This window comes from Atta colombica, unplaced genomic scaffold (assembly GCF_001594045.1).
Source record: "Atta colombica isolate Treedump-2 unplaced genomic scaffold, Acol1.0 scaffold12, whole genome shotgun sequence".
Classification (NCBI taxonomy): domain Eukaryota; kingdom Metazoa; phylum Arthropoda; class Insecta; order Hymenoptera; family Formicidae; genus Atta; species Atta colombica.
Window position 1 is genome coordinate 375,995 of NW_017259206.1, and position 7,982 is coordinate 383,976.

Genomic DNA, 7,982 nt, shown 5'->3' on the forward strand with positions numbered 1-7,982 from the left:
ATAAATAATGTTTGCAAATTATAATAAATAATGTAAGAAAGAAAATTAGAATTTATTATTTGTTTAAAGGAATAATTATACATATGAGTAATATTAAAATATAATATGAAATATTAAATATAATATGAAATGTTGTAGTCTTTTTTATTAACGTTAAAAAATTATTGCAAAGCGAAAGCAAAAAGAGAGAAATAAGTACACATTTATTTAAATCATTAATTATAAATAAATATGTGCACATTTATTAATGATTAAAGAATATTAACTTTCTAATATTTTCCAGAAACGGTAAATAATTATACATTGCATTATCGGCTCAAATAATTGAAATGTGCGAAATTCATAAAGTTTCATAATTTTTGCGATCTAATAGAAAATCTAATGGAAAAATTGATGCTGAAAGTTACCATATCTAAGTCACTAGAAAAGAGTATTTATTAGAAAAAGTGTTTATTAGAAAAAGATAACCGATGAGTGAAAAGAGGAGATATAATTTTTTATGTTAAATACAGATATTAGTTTAAAAAATTCTAAAACATAACTTTTATTAACATTCTTTATTAATATAATTTTATATAAATATAAAATTTTAATAAGTTTTACTTAAATATAACCTTATATGTAATCCTGTACATTGAATCTTATTCTATTCTCATAACATGCTCCACACGATCATATCGATATGCTAAACGGAAAACATGGTACTTGGACGCTGCGCGACATGTTGATCCATGAACATCACTGGCCTCTAATAAGCTGGTTAACCATAAATCCCAAGCGCCTAAATATATTGCGCCAAGCCGATGTATATAGGGCATGGCATTTCACTCTGCTTGGCGTTCTGCCACATTCGTTCCCTCGGCCATGGAACACCAACAGGAACTCAAACAATATCTACCAAGAGACTCGATCGCTGTTACGGTTTTCCTGTAGTTGTATTTGCATTGCCAAAATTATATTGTTATGTATATTCGATTTGTTTACGAGAGATTCGAATGACAGCGTTGAGAATAAATGGAATTACGAAAAATTTATAATAATACATATAAAGTGATTTTACGTTTTATTATATTGCATAGACAATATTGAAGAGACTGTACAGATCTCAGAAAATATATTATAAATTTATAGATTTATAAATTTATCAAAGATACAATGTGAGATAATCGGACTCTTCGGATAAATGGATTAATGAAATTATTGATATAATTAATAATAGAAATTTATCATTTAATAATATTCTGACAATTATTAAATAATCGCATCTATTAATAAATTTTAATAAGCATTTAATAAGATTTATTAATACAAGATAAATCTCGTTTTAATGCATTTATAAATGCATTAAGAGAGTTATATTATCAACGATTGAAAAACTAATTGAGCGGAATAATAATTACATTTACAAACTACGTTTATTTGTTGTATTGACGAATTGCGCAATTATTAATTAATTCCATATAGTTAAGCTGTTAAGCCTTTCATTAGTGAATACTGTCAGTCTATTACAGAATTTCGCTACCGAAACAAATAAAATTTCAAGTAAATAATAAATGAATATCTCCCGTTTTGTCCATCTATGACATATCTATGATATGTCGTCAGTTAATATCCGAATGATTGATTTGCGCAGTAACATCATAATTGCGACGCACTTTTAACTCGATGAAAAACGTTTCTAGATAATTAATTTGGCAATTAAATGATTAAACGTACAATTCTAGAGATCCACATGTCATGGTCTATTCATTTTACTTTATCATTTATACGAAAGTAGAATTTTACCGAGATTTTATGTAGTATTAATATTCGATCTGTCAGAATCGAAGTTCAATTCTGAAGTCGATTAATTAAATGATGTTACTGGATGAATAAACAGCAAAAATCGTATGAGGAATGACGGGACGAAGGATGATGAGACTTGGAGAGACTCATATCAAGGAAAGTGTAACTCTGACGACGGATTACCAGCCAACGATGTCAATATGTTGGGATCTAGGACTTTAGAAGAAAAACGAGAGACGCGATGAATAGGGCGAGGACCTCATTGGTGACGATCAAAGACGCGAATGGAGTGCTTAGGGAAGGTAGAGAGAGACATATATTCATATCTTCATCAAATAGTTGACTTGATATTTAACAGTGCAAGTATATACCCGTATATATCTGTAATAATTTCCATCAAAATAATCACAACACGTATTATATCGTACTGTCATCGGAAAATTTCTTGCTCCTTTTTCTTTGTTTCCTCCTCTCGTTTATTTACTTAAATGTATCTTCTATGGAAAATCGCGATCCAGAGATTTTATATCGTTGTAAAACACGTTCTACTTTACTGAATGCTTTCCGAAGGAAATTGCGTTCCTAACATTACTGCTTGACAGGATATTTTTCCAATATGCGACCGTTATATCATACTTCATGAAATCATACGCTTTGGACACGAATTAACTTTTTTCAGATTTTCTTTGAGTTAATTCTTTGAGAAAAAGAATTAACAATTATAATAATTGTATAAAGTATTCTTTGTAAAACTACATCTAAAAAATAATTTTCGATTTTTGCTTTGCTTTGTGATATTTTTTGTCCTATAATTTATTATCTCTAAAAAATTTTTTTTAAAAAAAGAAAAAATGCATGCTAAATACATAAAAAAATATTGAATATTACATCCTTTTTAAAACTAAAAAAACGTTAATTATCCTATAATAAGCAGTTTAAATACAATTATTTAAAAATTAATTGTTCAAAGATGAATATAAAATCAATACAATTAGCCAAGTACCCCATTACTCAAAAAAAGACTTCGAAAAAGCTTATCCGTAAAAAACCTATTAATTTTAAAACACATAAAACGGACTAGATTGATCAACTGGATTATTCACTATCATATAATTGGATTGAAATAATCGATAATTCCATCAACTTTAAATGGATTTTTTTAACAAATTAATTTCGATCAAGTTATTTTGATATTTTTGGCATTTTGATATTTTTGTGTGCATGAAGAGTCGATATAAATGCATATTAACAGCATACTTTTATGAATGCCTGTCTCACCCAGCTGTTGTTCGCTTTTCACGCGGAAGGATGTAAAAAACTCTCACTGAACGATAAAAGCTGACGGTTTTTTTTTGTCAATCTACATCACCAGCATCGAGCGTATAAAGGTCTATAAAAAAATTTAGGGTATCCAGCTGTTCAGCAAGCGTTTCCGGATGAAGCATTGATTTTCTGCTTGAAATAGTCGCGGCCGATAAATGCCGTCATTGGTGCTATTTCGGCTCATCGAGATGATCGTCGCGCATTGATGAACAACCGCAACGCAAACTCTCATTGTCAGTACTGATTAAATAAATACAATAAAAATTCTAAAATATATAGAAAAAAAGAGAATGCACACTATTCGATGAACAATTCATTTCATTAGTGGCTATCAGAATGAAACGATTCAACAGTTATCTAATTACTGCCGTATTGATTTGAACTGTTGCTCTGTTAATGTTTGTCAAATTATACTTTAACGATTGCGTTCAAAGAGCGTGTTATCAACGCTATTGTCTCATTCTATCTTTAGCGTCCATTAAATGTATAACAAGGATAGAATAATAATGCAATAGTGTGCGTCGAATACAGCCAACGAGTCATGATTTGAAGATTTTAATACATAATCAGTTATGTCATTAAATATATCTCTACGTTAAAATTTTGAATATTTATTGTGCAATACCTGCCATTAATATATGACATTTTGATAGTATTTCGCTGTATATATAAATATTAATATATATATACTCATAATTTTTCAAACTCTCTAACTTAAAACTCTTAATCTTTTTGGAGTTTGGCGCAATTTGAAATTCAGAGCTCCGAGATTTTCGATCAACATTTTATGTCATTTTATCTAATTTCCTTTTAATCTTAGAGTACTATTGATACGTACATTTTACATACAAGTGAACGACATTATTGAGCGCTAAGCTTCAGTTGTCATCAGAATGAGATCCAATCTGTCGTGTTAAAAGCTAAGCTTTTAAAAATTCTGTCCATCATATAACAGTTTGGACGCTCCGATAGCCAGTAATATAACAGAGTCGTTTTAATTTTTTTATACAACATTTTGTGTTATTATGCATTTTATTTAAGTTTATATTATATATGAGAAAATACACACATACACACAAAATTGGATTATATACTCTACATTGAAAAAAATGTAAATTTAAGTAATATTTTCTTGAATAGTAACTAACAATAAGTAAACATTTCTTTACTGCAAATAAATATTTACAAAATAAAGAAAGTAATATTTATATCAATTAATATTTACGTTTAATAAATAATTTATTTGTAATAAGAGAAATGTTTACTTAGTACTATTTAAGAAAATGGAAATGTTTAGATTTAGAAAATTTCTTTTTCCGTATATATAATTTCAAGATTAAATTTGATAGCGTGCTCATTCTTTCTTTCTTTAAGATAATAATTTAATTATTTGCATTTGCAAAGACCTAGATTACAAATATTTTGTTATTAAAAGTATAAAATGTATAAAAAGTTATGTTACATTAATTGAGAGTAGCTTATATTTACTTATAGGTAAAATTTACGGTATCGATAACTATCATTCAATAGTATTTTATAGCTAATAACGATTATATTATATAAAGATTACCACTAAAAATGGTGCCAAAATGAATGTCAATTGAATAATGTCTCAATATCATTTAACAATTCGCGGAAGTTGCAAATTTTTGACTGGCCAACTTGCAAGAAAAGTTCAGCACAACACGTATTTCCGACAGCACTCATGTAAGAAGCAAAAATGCACTTCTTCAGTCGTCATTGACACAGAAAACACCGCGATCGTTTTTTATCCGATTTATCTTCGTTATACAGCGGACGTAACTCCTGCGCGCCTTTCATGCTTTCTTTTTCCGCTTCCCGCTGTCCTTATCTGTTCCTATGAAGCAATCTGGCAATACGTTCGAATAATGTGCCTAGTCGTGCATGAGGGAAGCACTCTGCACGCCTGACTAGTCAACGACCCGATCGAGCAAAAGCGCCAACGAATATTTCAATCGGGATATGCAATTACACTTCATCATTAAACGTCCATGAAATGTAATCAAACGTTACAGCTGCGTTACAGCTGCTTCAATTTAAACAACACACTTACGCGTGGCGCGTACATTTTTTTGTATATTTTTCAGTTTATAATTTTGTAACACTTTACCCAAATTTCATTTCACAAATACGTACGCATTGTCGGACTTTGTTTTTATCTCTGCTTTTCGACACAAATTGTAATAAAATGTTATTCGAATTTCATTCGGTAAAGCTGCAAGCGATTGAATCAGCATTTATTTCAACAAAGAATAAAATCCATAAGCAATTACACGAAAAAATATACAAAGGTTGACTCGAAATGCTCAGCAGCGTGACCTATCATTCATTAAAAGAATACAGTTGCGTTTCGTGCTGAGTATATCTGTGCGCATTTCTCTCTCTTTCTTTTTCTCTCTTATTTTCTTTCTTTCTCCTTACGAGATGGCATCTTCAGAAACGCGACACAAAATTGTATCCTTCAAAGATTCTCTCGTTATACAATTGAAGATACTCGAATGAGTACTTACCGTGATGTCGCTCGGAAGTACAGTTTACGTAAAATTGTCTTCTGCCCTTTGCGCCAGTCACGTGCGTTCTCCAATGCGACAGAGAAACACACCCGTTTCACATCCGCCACCGCCGCGGACCTCCGGCTGACTGACAGCCATCCGACCGGGTTGTTACTACTTCAGGCGGCCGGGCGTGCGCAGCGTGTTTTAGAGTTTTTTCTCCTCGCGACGATCTTAATTATTTTGATTCATCAAAGCAGTTTACGAATTTTTCCTCAATATATGACGCAATACGAGGCATAATTTTATAAGTGAATGTTTGCGTTTAAAGTATAGTGAGTACTTATATATGTCTATTTCATTATATCTTTTTATAATTAAAACTTGAAAATTTATTGCAACTTATTTAATAAATAAATTTATAATAAAAATAATCTATTCTTTTTCGCAAAAAATTTAAATCCAATAAAATAACGTTAGGATGAGTTTTTCGTTAATACGTATATTAAAATCTGTCGAAGGTTGATTGATGTATAATTTATGATAATTTGTGAAAATGTTTCAATAATTTGAAAATTATCTAAAATCGTCCTCAACAGCATAGACTTCCATGAGATGTCCATATGAAATATCTCAAGGATGTATCCCGGATAAAGTGTAAACTAATAATATTAGAGGTTTTCTAAGAAATATCTGCATATTTCTGATAATAAATGTATAGATCCGTAATAATAAACAATCGAATGTATGTTCTTTGTGAATATAAATTTATAAGTAAATGCGGAAAGTATAGATAAATTTTAATAAGAAAAAGAGAGGAGAGAGGCTGCCGTGCTTATTTCTCCCATGACATGCAGTGATATAAATTAACATTATTGCAGCCACGTGCAATCGTAATTTTCAATTTTAGACATTCTCTTTTGTAGCTCTCATGAGAGAAAGAAAACGAACGATTTTTTGTAGAAAAGTTTTGCATTGCGTTAGTAAAGTATCTCATATAAATTTATTCGATATTCTTAATGACGATTTTGTTGTATCTGTTGGTTGTTGTTTGCGATCAACTGTTTCGAATTTTAAAAGAATTCTAAAGTCGTCTGTTTTATCAATTCAGTAAAACTTATACATATATGATTTACGTATAATCATTGATACGTCATTATACATTACTACATCAATATCGCACGCACACATGCATGCAAATTTTCTGATAATCTTTCATATTAGGTATCTAATGCCCATTTCCACCAATGTAGATTAACTTTAATCTTGATTCAATTTACTCTTCGTCTTTTTCTAGTTCTAAAGATTAGAAAAAGACAAAGAGTAAGTTAAACCGAGATTAAAGTTAATCTACGTTGGTGAAAATGGGCATTAACCTAATTCTAAGAATTCAATATTGTTTGTTCATGTAATGTTTAATCCAAACCAAGATTGTTTTAATTAAATACAAAGTATAAAACTTATATATAAAGCAAATATTGTTATGATTCGACATCAGAAGCCAGACACAACAAAATTATAATTTTTCTTTTTTTTTCGTTTTTGGCATAAAGTCAACTGATTTGGATTACATTATATTTTAATTATAGAAAAGAAATTTTAAACTTATACTATATACAGGGTGTCCAGCAAAGGGAGGGGGTTTGACAAAGAGCTTGTGTGTAGATAGAGCGAACTAAATTGAATCGAAAAGTCTTGTTCTATTTTACAATTTTCGCAATAATTAATAAGATGTTATTATTAAAAATTGCCGAATATTAGTATTCAATAATTTTTTACTCAAATATTATCAACTTTACAAAACAAATATTATCAACTTTAAAAAACAAGAGGCAAAAATTATTTATTTTCTTCTCATAGAGCTTTAAGAATTTTTTTAAAAATTTTTTATCGACTTTTTAGTACTACAATTTCTTATATTGGCAACTATTTACTGGCTATTATTTATATTTATCAACATGAGAAAATACGGTATTAAAAAATTCTCAGAATTTCATAAAGAGAAAATAAATAATTTTTGTCTCTTGCTTTTCCGTAAAGTTGATAATTGGAATAAAAAATGATTAAAAACTAATATTCAGCGATTTTTATAGTAATTAATATCTTATTAATTACAAAAATTGCAAAATTAGTAGTAGAGGACTTTTCGACTCAGTTTAATCCATTCTATCTACATGAGCGCTTTGTCAAAACTTACCGAACATTCTATATATATATATATATATAAAAGCAGTTAGAAAGATACTTATTTGAAAAATAATCAGAAAAATAATCAAAAATATGTAATTAAAAATGTGTAATTAAAAATATTGTTGTTTAATACTTTTAATATTAAAAAAACTAATTTTTAATATTAAATTG

The 7,982-nt window shown here is 29.1% G+C and overlaps 1 protein-coding gene across 2 annotated transcripts in view; it reads right to left on the reverse strand.

The window, feature by feature from the left end:
- LOC108694278 (spondin-1) overlaps nucleotides 1-5,753 on the reverse strand; it is a 45,127-nt gene extending 39,374 nt beyond the window's left edge. For both annotated transcript variants that reach the window (XM_018203663.1, XM_018203662.1), the window contains exon 1: nucleotides 5,640-5,753. The gene's annotated coding sequence lies outside the window, so the exon portion shown is untranslated. The remainder of the gene's footprint in view (nucleotides 1-5,639) is intronic.
- Nucleotides 5,754-7,982: the final 2,229 nt, after the last annotated feature.